Source organism: Bos indicus x Bos taurus, chromosome 23 (genome assembly GCF_003369695.1).
Source record: "Bos indicus x Bos taurus breed Angus x Brahman F1 hybrid chromosome 23, Bos_hybrid_MaternalHap_v2.0, whole genome shotgun sequence".
Taxonomy (NCBI): Eukaryota; Metazoa; Chordata; class Mammalia; order Artiodactyla; family Bovidae; genus Bos; species Bos indicus x Bos taurus.
The window spans coordinates 47,409,470-47,423,971 of NC_040098.1; positions in this window are offsets into that span (position 1 = coordinate 47,409,470).

Here is a 14,502-nt window from a genome sequence, read left to right on the forward strand (position 1 = left end):
TTTCATCTTTGTGAATATACTCTCTTCCCAGTCAGAGTCGCAAGTGAAGGGAATAGTTCCTTTTTAAAAGGAAAGAAGGGAGTTAAAAACTTTTATGCCAGCAGACTTTACTGTGAAATGTTATCTTTTGTTAGTTCAAAGGTTCCCAAAGATATAAATTCTTCAGAACTGCCCTGAGGTGCTAGGGATGTAAATTGAATACTTTACAATTTGTAGACTGTTCCTGCAGTAATGTGTATCTCCTCTGTGAGTGAGTGTTTGGGGATTTTTCAATTACTGGAGTCTGGAAACTCAGAGATTCTTTAGGGCAGAAAAAAAGATTCTTCTCAAAGTTGAGTCACCGATGTTCAAATTAGCTGCCAAAAGCACTATAATGATCTGTGTTCCAGATTTCGCTAAACAGGGAAAAATGGCCCATTTTTGTCAGAGGGAAAATAGCCTCTTCTGACTCCTTCGTGGATTACTGCGGTGGGTTATGGGATAGGTTAAAAGTGAAATAAATTGTTGATAAGTGCCATATACAATAGACCCACAGTATTTCTAAAAGACTCAAATGAGCTTCTTTCTATTTTTTAGAGTGATAGCTTAAGTATGCCCTTTAGGCTGTTAACAGCTTTTTAGAAAATAATGAATGAAAAATGATTACATGGTATGTATGCATATAAAATTAGGCATGTTTCAGAATTACATAGACTACAATCAGCTCACAATCATGGGGTGACTGAACATTATAATTTCCAAATTTCCATCTGATTCTCCAAACCTTTCCTTATCCTCATTATCTTTCTCTCATCCCCAGTTCAGTGGAATTGACTGGTGTTTCATTTTCTCCCCCTATAGTAGAGTTGCTAAGCGTTAGTGAAACACAATACTAAAAAGTCAGCAGGAAGGAAAACTCATGAAAAATGAACAAAGAAAAGCTTTCCACAGATGACGTTCAGCCCTTTAGACAGAAATATACTGTGATCAAGTACAATCTGAATCAGAGTAACATTTATCATGGGATTTTTAAACAGGCTAACAAGTGATCCCAAGTAGTCATACTCTTTTATTTATTTTTTTTTTCTGTTAAATGGAGTCTCTATTTCAATTAAAATATCTGAAAGGATTTATTATCATGCAATTTTAAATTAAAATACATGGTTCAGCATTGTTTAAAACAGCTTGTTCTTCTAAGTAGGTCAGGCTGTTTTCCTTGTGTTGTCATTTCATGCGTGTTTTATGTCCTCTATAAATGCAAGTTGATTTTGAAAGGAAAAAAAAAGCCACAAATACAGCATTCTTTCACTGTCAAAGTTAGACCTATGCTCCTGTCAGATCCTCAGGAGACAATCATTTTGGGCAGATTGGGTTTTATTCCACCAGAGGGGAAGAGAGCGTTTTCTTAATGCTATATTAACACACAACTTCACAGAACCTTTAATTTATGGGACATTTTCTGGCTTGCCTTTTTAAGAGAAAAAAGCAGAGGGTTAAAAATTTAAAAGGGGAGTCTAAGATGTAATTATGGGCTTCCCTGGTGGCTCAGACAGTAAAGACTCTGCCTGCAATGCAGGAGACCTGGGTTCAAACCTTGGGTCGGGAAGATCCCCTGGAAAAGGGCATGGCAACCCACTCCAGTGTTCTTGCCTGGAGCATTCCACAGACACAAGAGCCTGGCACTCTACAGTCCATGGGGTCGCAAAGAGTCGGACACGAATGAGTGGGCATCACTTTCACTTTTTGAAGGTGTAATTCTGCTTCTGTCTGAGTACTTACTCAGAAGGTGGGTTAAAACCTTTTCAATCCTAGTTAATAAACATTTATTGAGAAACCACTACCCTCTAGACAACAAAGCTCATCAGCAGATACAGATCTAAAAATTCACCTTTGAGCATTGTAATGCTGTGAGCTTTACCCTGGATAAAATATGAGCATTGTAACGCTGCGAGCTTTACCCTGAATAAAATATGCCCAGTAGGACTACGACAAAAATGAAGCAATGGATGCTGAGAAAATGTTTAAAATATCCAGGACTTCCTCGGTGCTCCAGTGGTTAAGAATCCCTCTGCCAGTGCAGGGGACATGGGTTCGATTCCTGGTCCAGGAAGATCTCACATGCCTCAGGGCCAAGAGGCGTGTGGGCCGCATCTACCGAAGCCTGCACTCTAGAGCCTGCACTCCACAGCAAGAGAAGCCACTGCAACGAGGGGCCCAGGCACCGCCATGAGGAGGAGCCCCTGCTTGCCGCCACTAGAGAACACCCGCAGGCAGCAGCGAAGACCCGGCACGGCCAAAAATAAACAAATAGAAGAAAGTAAATTCGAAAAATGTCAGGTCTTGAAACCTTGGTAAGATTTTTCTAAGGAGGAAGGAACATCTAAGCAGCATGATAAGAAAGAAAAGGAAGATAAAGAAGGGCCAGGCTATAGGCCCTTTCCATCTCTATGACAGAAAGGCCTGTGTAGACAAAGCTGTAGGAAGGTAACCAGGGGTGTCTGCAGGAAACCATCATAGTTCAGGTCCTCACACAAACAAGCTGTAAAGTTGAAGGAGGTAAGGTTGCTGGAGCAAGCAAGGCCAGTTATGTCGAGCATGTTTTATACATTTTCATAATCACTTCCTCAGGAGGCTTTAGCTCTGCACTTTCTTTGTAAGATTAAGGGTCCTGAGTGACTTGAGGTCATGATTCCAGATATCAACTTTCTACACTAAATTGGTGGATGTCATTGATTTATTTTTAACTGGGTCAGATTGGCATTTTTCAACAATCACTTTTGCTTCCCAGGTCATGTGAACCTTTTTAAAGCAAATTTTAACAGAAGTCAGCTTGCCAGAAGATTATTTAATGAATGAGTGATAAACCAAATAACCAGTTCACCAAAGAGCAATTCATCAGTTTCTCTAAGTGAGCCCTTTTGCCAAACTTTCCAAATATACTCAAGACTATGAAGATGAAGCCATCCATGAGCCTTAGCTTTCCAGAAATACAGCAGCACTCCTTAAAATGAATTTTTCAAGAAAAAATGTCTTTAAAATAAGTGTTTAGAAAATTGAAAAAAAAAGTTGCTGAACTTGTCAATTTATCTTTGAACAAATTAATATTATTAAACAATAGATACATTTCTCATATTGATCAACAGTCACATGCATTTAACATTTAGGTCTATTGACAGAATTTGGCCCAGTATCTTGTTATAATTTACCAACTTTGGCTAAGTAGATATTTAATGATGCAAAATTCAAAGAAGGAAACAGCAATAACAAAAAATAACAGAAAAACATGGTAGCTGCTCTACTACAAATTGAGACTATAATCTCAGGAAATATTAACTTTTTGTGGGTTTGGAAACTTCCAGTAAAATATAACATTAGCAGGCTTTTAATTGATGGAATATCATTCAAATCAGTTTTCATGTCCTAACTCTGATCCCTTACATCTGTACACCTAACGTTTAATTTATCTAGTAAAGAAATAAATATGTTTACATCATTTTAATGTGAGTTTGCATACAACCTATAGCCACATTAAAATAGTTTATTTAATATGTCTTTTTGCTGCTGCTTCTAAGTCGCTTCAGTCGTGTCCGACTCTGTGCGACCCCAGAGACGGCAGCCCACGAGGCTCCCCCGTCCCTGGGATTCTCCAGGCAAGAACACTGGAGTGGGTTGCCATTTCCTTCTCCAATGCATGAAAGTGAAAAGTGAAAGTGAAGTTGCTCAGTCGTGTCCGACTCTTAGCGACCTCATGGACTGCAGCCTACCAGGCTCCTCCGTCCATGGGATTTTCCAGGCAAGAGTACTGGAGTGGGGTGCCATTGCCTTCTCCTAATATGTCTTCTTAGACCATCCTAATAACACAGTTCCTATGTCAAGAGAGGACAATGTTTTTCTCTACGGATTTGAATTTGTTAAGATCACAAAACATTTTTCCGTACTCTACAATTTGTTCTGCAACTGAGAGGCCACTCGGGTTTGGCTGTAAAAACATCCTGCCATGCGATGCCAGATTGTGTTAACCCCGGATAGAGCGGTAACAGATGTGCCGAGTGGCCGTGTGTCCTGGAAATGCCGGCATCTTTCTCCCTGCGAGTTCCCTGACGACAAAGATGACACAAGCTCCAGCGTTTCCTGGCAAGGGTTCCATTCCTTGCCTTCGGTCTCTGCTCACATCCAGTCGGCCCCCGTCCCATCGCAGTTTTCCAGTGTAACCAACAGACCGAGGATCACGCAAGCTCGTTAGCACAGCGAGGCGGCTTTCCATCCCCGCAGCCAATAGCGCCCCAGCACCCTCTGAGGACCAGACCGCGAGGGAAGAGGCAGGAGGCGTGGCGGACGGGAGACGGGCGGATGCTGATGTCCAGGCCGGGATGTCAAAGACCACAGGGGCTCAAGCTCCGGCGCTGACCGCCGTCAGGGCGGGTGCTCCACCTACTTTTCAGCTCCCCTCCACCCGTCCCCACCCCGGGCTCGGCATCGCGCTTCCCAGTGTAGTCAGCAGTGGGCAATGATGGAGAAAGAGCTCATCTATCTGTGAGGAAAGAAGCCACGTTGATGGTTCCCTCGTGGACGTAATTGTGCTCATTACTGCCCATTTACATTTCATCACTCGATTATCACAAATGCCTCATTACTGCTGAAAAGGGTTTTCTGGTGCAACTCCTGGCTAACTATTCATTCCTCAGCTCCAGTGTCACCAGACAGGCTGATTGGAAAGGGAGGGGCAGAGGAGGAGCTGGAGAGGGCCGAAGGTGAAAGAGGTCTTCTATCAGATTTGATTAAAGGCCGTGATTTAAATCGATATTTAATAAAGTGGCTGCTACCACATAACACGGGCAATTCCCCACGCAGCCGGAGTCGTGATTAGGCGCCCCTCACTGCCTGCTACATAACTCAATTGGGTTTTGTGCACTGGCCTGGCACCTGTGTCCCTCAGCGCCCAGCCTCCAAGGTAATAGGTTTATGAGCCGATGAACAGAGTTGATAGGTTCTAAATGGATTAACTAGGTGTCTGCAGCCTGGTGATGAATACATCAGGCCAAAAAAAAAGAAAGTCTGCATAAGCAGGCAAGTGATACGGAGTGTTGACAGACATTGTGTGTGTCCTAAGCCCCACAGGGTAAACACTGGCTCGGTGCCTGTCATTCAAGTGTTGTCTCTCTCTCTCTCTCTCTCTCTCAGAGTAATGGGCGAAGATATCAGGCCGGGCTGCTTAACAAGCCTGCGGGAGCCAGGACACAGAGCCCTGCTCCTGAAAAGGCCTCCACCAGGCTCCGCTGGATCACCAGTTATAGCCAGCGTGAGAATACACCTCCATATTAATATGTTTTAATGTCCCAAGAATGACAACTAGATCGAAATTCCTGTTTTTGTTATTGTTTAGCTACTCAGTCTCATCTGACTCTTCTGCAACCCCATGGTCTGTAGCCTGCCAGGCTCCTCTGTCCATGGAATTTTCCAGGCAAGAATACTGGAGTGGGTTGCCATTTCCTTCTCCAGGAGATCTTCCCAACCCAGGGATTGAACCTGGGTCTCCTGCATTGCAGGGGGCTTCTTTATCACTGAGCCACCTGGAAAGCCCCAGCCGCTGGTGGCTTAGCAGTACCCACAACACAGTAAATGGTCTGAGTATTTCCTGAGTTAGGGAAAGAACAGGTTGAGTGGCAGGAAAATCATTTCAGTATGAGAGAGATGTACCTACCCACAGGCAACTTCATCTAGCAAATCAGTGTAGCGCTTTGAAGTCTGCCGGGAATCAGTTTGAATCCTGACCTGACCTTGTACTATTTGTGTGACCTAGAATAATTAATTTCCTAGAGTGTCCTCAACTATACAATAGAATTCATATTATTCTAATAGGTTTCCAGCAGAATTATATAGTGTGTGTAATGATCTTGCACTGCACATGATACTTTACCGGTATTTATTAAGTATTGAGCACTGTTATTTGTAACTAATTCATTATGTAGACTTAAGAGGCACGAATATGAAGCTCTGACAAGTTGGAGTATTGGGCATAGGGTTAGCATGTTGGTAGCCATGAAAACCAAGGGAGTAGATGAGATTACCTCAGAAGGCAGAAGTTAGGCCAGAAGAGTGATGAAACCAGAGAACCTTGAAGATGGTTAACAGTTAAATAGCAGCAGAGGAAGTAGGGTCCACAGAAGGCCAACAAGTATGGTCAGAGTCAGGATGGCTAGAAGGTAATAGTATTCTGGCTGCCAAGGAAATGAGGCACTAGCTGTTCATCAATTCCCAAGCTTTCTGATATCATCTCAGAGCAGGACTGTCACATACGGTGGTACGGGTTGTATACGGCACAACTGTAGGGGGAAGTGTTCTATGTGAATAGAGCCCTCAGAGTGATACAGTACACGTCCTGCAAGGCCACAGTCAGGACCATCTGCTATCAGGATTTTGTGGCTTCTTTCCACTTTTCAATGCAAAGTTATTTGCTCAAATGTCCACTCTATCTTGAATATATTTTATTCTTCCCACAAATCCCTTTGCCTTGGGATCTGATAGCAAATTTATACTAATTTTTGAAAATTTTGTGGAAATCTACCAAAACTCACCTTGATTAAGTTTCCCTTTGGTGGTTGCAAAGTCTCTTGGGAAAATAAAATCACTGTGTTTCAACATACATTCTTTGCAAATTTGTCTTGATCTTAGTTTGAGAGCTTCTTGAACACAAAGGTTATTTCTTAATATAAATCATCTCCATAACTGGCTTATCAAGATTCAGTATTCATTGAATAAAGAAATGAGTGAACAGAGTAGCCAATACCCACCTCTAGATATGACTCAGTTACATCTTCTAACAGTCATAAAAATCTCAACAAAACATTATTTCTGAGCAACTTACTCCGTTATTTATCCTATAAAATCAGAAAAGCTTCCCTATATAAAATATGCTAACCACTAATATACATGTAAGACTGAAGCAAAGAGAAGGTTTACAAAAAGCAGTAATAACCTGTGACCTTGCCTCTGTAGAGACTAAATCAATGTCAGAAGACTTCTCTCCTGGATTCAGAGACAAAGCCTGGGATTTCTTTGGTGGATTTAGAGAAAAGCCCCTTAGACAAAATAGCTTAAATGATTATTTCTATGGCCTCGCGTACTCACACTGGACAGGAATACTCGAAGTCAATTAGCACAATAACACATGATCTCTAATGTGGCTTTTCATGTGTGGAAATCTACCAAAACTCAACCTGTTGATACCCCCTTTTCACCCTTAGATAATTTAATATCATTCTTGGTGCCATAGTTTTAAGAAGTGAATAGGGCTAATATCAAAGCCTAGACATCTCAAAGGAAATGCTGTCAACTATCCATTTACCATAAATTGGTTTGGCTGATGATTTTGAAACTCCTTGAAAATGGATTTGGGGATTCTCATTCCTTCTTGACATAATCCTCTCTACCCATTTCCTTTTTTTCAGTCCCTCTTCGTGGTCTGCCCAGATTACTATAATAGGCTCCGAATTGTCTCCTGTCTTCTGTTTTACTCCTTCCAGCCCATTCTCTACACTGCAGATAGCATATTCTTTATAAAATGCCAGTATTACCACATGCTCCTTGCCTTCAAGATAAAATACTAATTTCTTCTCCCAGCTTATAAGGCCTTTCAGTTCCTCAGGCATGCTGGCTCTTGATTCTTTGTCTTCCTTCATATGAGTTCCTCTCCTGGGAATAGCCTCCTTGCCCCCCACCACCTCCCAGCAGAATTAGGTGGCCCAGTTGACAGTTCCCACAGTATATTTCCATGCACTTGTGTGATCATGGTTCATCAATCATACTGTAATTATTTGTTAATGACTTCTCACCTCTCCTATTAAAAGTCTTTTATTAGTAAGGTTCTTCAGATCAGGAACCAAATATATTCACTTTTGCATGCCAGCAATCCAGTATAACATCAAACACAATGATTACTCTGTAAATGTGTTTAATCATTGAGAGTCAATGAGTAAATGATTTTTACTATTATTTTAGTTCTCTGCTTAATTTCCAACTATTGGCACTTTCTCACGGAGAAGATGTATTTTAAATTCTTGCTTTTCTCCTATTCGATTCTGCAGAGATGTTATTACAAAGCTGCCAAGAAGATGTGCGTATAACTGCCAAAAATATACATTTCAACAACAAAAAAGAATTTATATTTTAATTTTTGTCTTCTAGTGTCCAAACATTCCTTCAGTTCAGCTGGTATCAGTGATTAAATCTGACTAAATATAAATGTAATGTGCTGTATACATATGCTCGGTCACTCGGTTGTGTCCAACTCTTTCTGACCTCATGGACTGTAGTCACCAGGCTCCTCTGCCCAAGGAATTTTCCTGGCAAGAATAGTGGAGTGGGTTGCCATTTCCTCCTCCAGGGGATCTTCCCCACCCAAGGGATCCAACCCACATCTCTTGCATCCCCTGCATTGGCAGGTGGATTCTTCACCACTAGCACCACCTGGGAAACAGAAATGTAAAATATGGTTATCTGTCACCACTTTTGTTAAACATTACCCTTCCTCACTTTTTTTAATGCTTTATGACTTTTAGGAAAATATAGCACTTACCACTTTGAACACAGAAGTGTTAATGTAAGAAGCGTGCAGCATCGAAAACTATCTGACTGTATCACAACTCGACCAGGAAGCAGACTCAGAAGCCACTGTCCCCTTCTGATACTGTCTCCATTTCCCCGGGATGATGCATCTGTAGGTTCTTGGCAATACACCTTTGGGGAAGACACGCAACTGCAGAGTCGGCATTGTGGCTCAGTTGCCTTGGGTGGCTTCTGCCATATTTGTAAGCAACATGTCTGCACTGCTGGGCTGTGAATGTACAGGAAAGGCAGACATACGGACGCCTGCCAGCACCGTGCAACTGCTCTCCTGTGAGCAGAGTTGAAAGTCATAGTCAAGATGTATAGGGAAATTACGCCAGATTTATCTACAGAAAGCATTTGTGTTGAACTAGCAGTTTCCTAGTGTGTCAGCAATTTTCTATTGCTTTTATTTGTTACTACAGTACTTGGCAAGAGTGCAATCCTATTAAACCTGTACAATACATTACACAAAATTGTAATCATTTTCTATTTTATAAAATAAAAAGAACTGTGAAATTTACACAATTGTGGAATCCTAATAGATTTTCAAGACAAAAATGTATAGTCGTGGGCAAGCTAGTTCCAAATGCACTTTTCAGATCTTTTCTTATCTCACTTTCAATGTTTTCTCTTTAGCTAATGCGAACACTAACCTACCTATGAGACTTAACTTCATGAATCAAAATGAAAAGAAAGAAAGTACTTTTTTTTCTTCTTTAGAACATTGGCTCAGCTTGTATTTTCCATGAAACAACAACCTGAAAGCTTATTATCTTAAAATAATAAGCTATTGGCATTTTCTGTGTTATGTTTTATATAATGGTACTATATTAAAATGAGATTAAGGTTTAAATGAAATCATTCCTTGATATTAAATTGTTACTAGTTCCACCAGCCAATTCCTGCCTGTTTTTGCCGTGTTCTGGAGAAGATCCTGACCAACTTGGCTCTGATCAATTGAAGAAAGTCCATACAGAGAGCAGGGTGTCCAACTAGTGTTACTACCTCAAAACATATCAGGTATACCCACTATGGCAAGCCCCGTTTCCTAAATGTCAACAAAACTATGACATACTCTGCTGCTGCTACTGCTGCTAAGTCGCTTCAGTCGTGTTCGACTCTGTGTGACCCCATGGACCGCAGCCCACCAGGCTCCCCCATCCCTGAGATTCTCCAGGCAAGAACACTGGAGTGGGTTGCCATTTCCTTCTCCAGGGAAGTCGCTCAGTCGTGTCCAACTCTTCTCGACCCCATGGACTGCAGCCTACCAAGCTCCTCCGTCCATGGGATTTTCCAGGCAGGCATACTGGAGTGGGGTGCCATTGCCTTCTCTGACATACTCCGCTATGTCCCAGTAATTCGGCACAACCTACATAGGGCAGGACTTCCAGTTGATTTTCTATACAAGATAAAAAGTGAACCCTGTGTAAACTACTGAATTTACCTAATAACCATCAATGGTGGTGCTTTAGTCGCTCAGTCGTGTCCGATCCTTTGCAACTCCGTAGACTCTAGTCCGCCTGGCTCCTCTGTCCATAGGATTCTCCAGGCAAGAATACTGGAGTGGGTTGCTATTCCCTTCTCCAGGGGATCTTCCCGACCAAAGGATCAAACCTGGGTCTCCTGCCCCGCAGGCAAATTCTTTACTGACCAAGCAGGGAAGCCCTATACTTGCTCATAAATTGCACAAATGTAACCCAAATGTAAGATATTAATAACAGAAGAAACTAGAGATGGGATGAAAGGGTACGTGGGGACTTTGCACTTTCAACTCATTTTTCTGTAAACCTAAATCTGCTCAGAAAATAGCTTTTTTTTTTAATTTCAAAATTAATAATTTCAGAGACAAGAGACCATAAATCCATTTTGCCCTTTTCCTCCACACAAAGTACAACTCTAGACCCTAGAAATGGCACAAATACTACTCAAAGAAGAATTCTGGAAGGTGAGCTGATTTGGAACACCAGAGTTGGAGGAAGAGCCCAGCAGCAAGGCATTTCTGTTCACCCACCCAACAGAGAAAGGGCACCCAGATATGTCATTTCCCTTTCATTTCTCTTCTAGATAAAATGTGAGTCCCTCTGACAATGCTAGATAAAGCCCATATCACCACCAGCAAAGAAAATGATCAGAAGTCCTGCCGGGAATGAGTGACCAGGAGAGGTGTTCTCTGTTCTGTCAAGCTTGTGTGCCTGCGCACTAAGTCACTCCAGTCCTGTCCAGCTCTGCACAACCTTATGGACTGTAGCCCACCCGGCTCCTCTGTCCATGGAATTCTCCAGGCAAGAATACCGGAGTGGATTGCCATTTCCTTCTCTAAGGGATCTTCTGATCCAGGGATCAAACTTTCATCTCTTACATCTCCTGCATTGGCAGGCAGGTTCTTTACCTCTAGCGCCACCTGGGAAGTCTTCTGTCAAGCTTAAGATTCCTTTTTTCCACTAAGAGATGCCACACCAAGAGGAGTGGGTAGAGATGGCAGAAAAGACCCAGCTATAGCAGGTGGCCTTGTGCAGGAAGCCTCCTTGTCCCAGGGACTCAAGCTCTCCTCCTCAGAGTAGCTGGGAGGCACCTATAAGGAAACACGTGTACCCCTTTCCTACAGAGAAATACCCAGCTGCCTAGGGGAAATCCTTTTCAGACAGCCTCATTAGAGACAAGCAGGATTCCTAACCACACCAGATAAACCAAACAGGTCCAATAACATCGCAGAGGCTGGGAAAGGTGAAAACTGGAAACAAAACCTACACAAGTAGGGCAAGATCCACATAGTAAACCTAAGCAGGGTGACTGCCTCATGAAACCAAAAATTTGAGTAGGACCGAGAATCTCCAAAAAAAAAAAAAAAGCAGCTGTCAAAGAGCCAAGAAAATCACAAATTGAGTGAGATAAGTCAATCAACTGACATCAACCCTGACCAATCAGATGCTGGAACAAGCTTCTTGAGAGCAACTGGCATAAAAAATGCTTCAACAATCAATTACACATTGTCTTGAAACAAAGGAAAAAGTAGAAAGACTCAGTAAAGAAATAGAAATTATAAAAATGTGGAAACTATAGAACTGAAAAATACAAAAAGTAGGAAAAAAAAAAAAACCCTCCCTAGATGGTTTCAGCAGTAGAATGGACTTAATGAGGATAGACTCAGTGAATCTGAGTACAGATTAATGTAGTTCACCCAATTTAAACAATAGAAATAAAATAGACTGGGGGAAAAAAAAGCAAGAACAGAGCCTCAGGAACCCATGGGACGATAATGAGAGATCCAACAATTGTATCCACAGTCCCGGAAGGAGTGAAGAAAAAGGAAGCTGAAAGAGTATTTGAAGAAATAATGACTGAAAACATTCCAAATTTGGCAAAAGACACAACATTCAGATCCAAGAAACTTAGCAAACTATAAACAAATTAAAGCCAAAGAAATCTACACAAAGGCACATTGTAATTAAAGTTTTGAAGACTAAAGATGGGGGAAAAAAATGTCTTGAAAGCAGCCAGAGAAAAATGATTCATTACCTCTGTGTAATCTATCAGATTTCTTCTCATCTGCAACTGTGGAGGCCAGAAGGAAGAAGCAGAGTATTTTTTTTTTTTTTCAAATGTTGAAAAAAAAAAAAAAAAAGAAACCTGTCAACTATGAATTCTATATCCAGGGAAACTATTGTTTAAGAATAAAGAGGAAATGAGACAAAAGCAAAAGGAATTTGTCTCCAACAAACTTACCCTTAAAAATTGGCTTAAGTAGGTTCTTCAAACAGAAAAGGAATGAGAAGGGGAAAAAAAGCACTGGGGAGGAAGAAGTGTTGAAGATTGAAACAAAAATGTTAACACTACCAGATTTCTAGAACACTGGTATTTATTCAGACAAGGGGAGCATAAAATGAAACTAAATAGAAGTGAGGTTTTCACACTTTACACGCCAAATAATAATTAGCGCTAGCCAGATTGACCTTATTTAGTTCTATTTCTTATTCTTTAATGAATTGTCATGTAAAGCAAAGGTGCGTGAACATCTGTTTTCCCTATTACATATATTTTTTTAAACACTTAGTCTGGAATGTTAAACCTCATACGGAAGAAATAACATATTAGTATTGACGGTATTTGCAAACATGTATGCTATGAATCATGTGTTAACATAATTGTTTCCACACACACATACCTACAACCCACAACAAGAATTATTCAAACAATTTAAGGGAAACTTACCATGAACCTTTGAACTCATTTTTTAAGCAAACTTTTTTTTTTTGACTAGTTGGTAACCATATCATAAGAAATCATTAAATTTGTAGTTTTCTTTGCATGTTTATTCATGCTAAGAGCTTCTTTACATTTTAAGAATCTCTAAATTCTCTATACGTAATTATGACTTTAAAATGTTTATAATTATGGCTAAAGTGCTATAAAGGTTAAAAAACCCCCACAAAACTGTTAACTTGCCAAAATTAAAAATATTTGTCCCAGATTCTGAAAGCTAAAAATTTCAGGTAATGAAAGACCATGAGGAAAAGGAAGTCAGAGAGAGGGATCTATTTTATCAGAATGCAGAAGGCCTGGAACTTATACATCCATCTCACATAACTCTTCCGCTCACCTTCCCCTTATGTTACTAGAAAAACAAGGACAGGCCTTTGGGTCACCAATAAGATCAGTTTTTAAAAAAGAAAATTAGAGCATGCTAACCAATAACATATGAAGGTGCACAGCTCGAGCATTCTCTGATGGAATTTGAGCCAGGGACCCTCTGGGTCCAAAATATCAGTTTTACCAAAATACATATTGTCTTTCTAAAGTTATAGGGAATAGGACTCCATTAAGATTTGTAATATCCAATAAACAAATCAGGAGCAGGTTTCTAAATATGAAATTATTTAATAATGCAAGGGACACTGGACATAGCCATTTTAAAGCTATGATACATACCATGTTTAAATTTTCATTAGATTACTGAGAGTTCAGCATGAAGGTGTGCTTTGCTTTGTGTTTCTATTTCTCCTCTTCACTATGACCAGGGCAGAGTCATGAATAAAGAAAAGGCCAAGAGAAAACCAACTCTTTCCTTTTGAAAGTAATGACAGTTAATCTGGTCACATTTTAACCCTATTGACCTAATTGGTGGACTCATATTCATTTTTTCCAAATATATTTATGGACACCATTTTTAAAGAGAACAGTGCAGTCAAGTGAAAGTGATAGCCACTCAGTTGTGCCCAATTCTTTGTGACCCCATGGACTATAGCCTGCCAGTCAAGTACCCAACATAATTTAGTTTTCCTCCCAGTCCCAAACTAATATTAGAAAAGTCGCTGCAGCAAAGTTTCCTCACATCAGTGCTTTCTTTCCATTTTTTGTATTTACCAGAAAATACTTATTTTTTCTTAATTCTTTGGGACAAAAATGTTACATAAGCCAAAAGAAAGAGAGAGAGACAGCCAGGAAGTCAAAAAAGTGCCCCAAGAAGCATAGATAATGAGAAGAATGTTATATTGTAATATTTTTGACATCATAAGAAGTAGAGAAGTGATCAGTTGCTCAGAGATGCTTGGGAGGTTTCCAAAGTCTCAGGCTGTTTTTAGCTTTCTCATCATCTTTGCCTTGTGGCTACCATCCTCATGCTCACAATATGGCTGCTTTACCTCCACACATCACAGCTCCATTTCAGAAAGGAAGAAGAAATGGTACTGGTGAAAAGGGGTGTGTGTGTGTGTCTGTGTGTCTGTTGATTCTGCATCTTTTGCAAGGAGAAGAAAAAAAAAGATGCTTTCAAGAGAATCTACACAGTTGAACTCTACTCATTCCATTTGCATCTTTTTTTTAAATTTAATTTTATTTTTAAACTTTACATAATTGTATTAGTTTTGCCAAATATCAAAATGAATCCGCCACAGGTATACATGTGTTCCCCATCCTGAA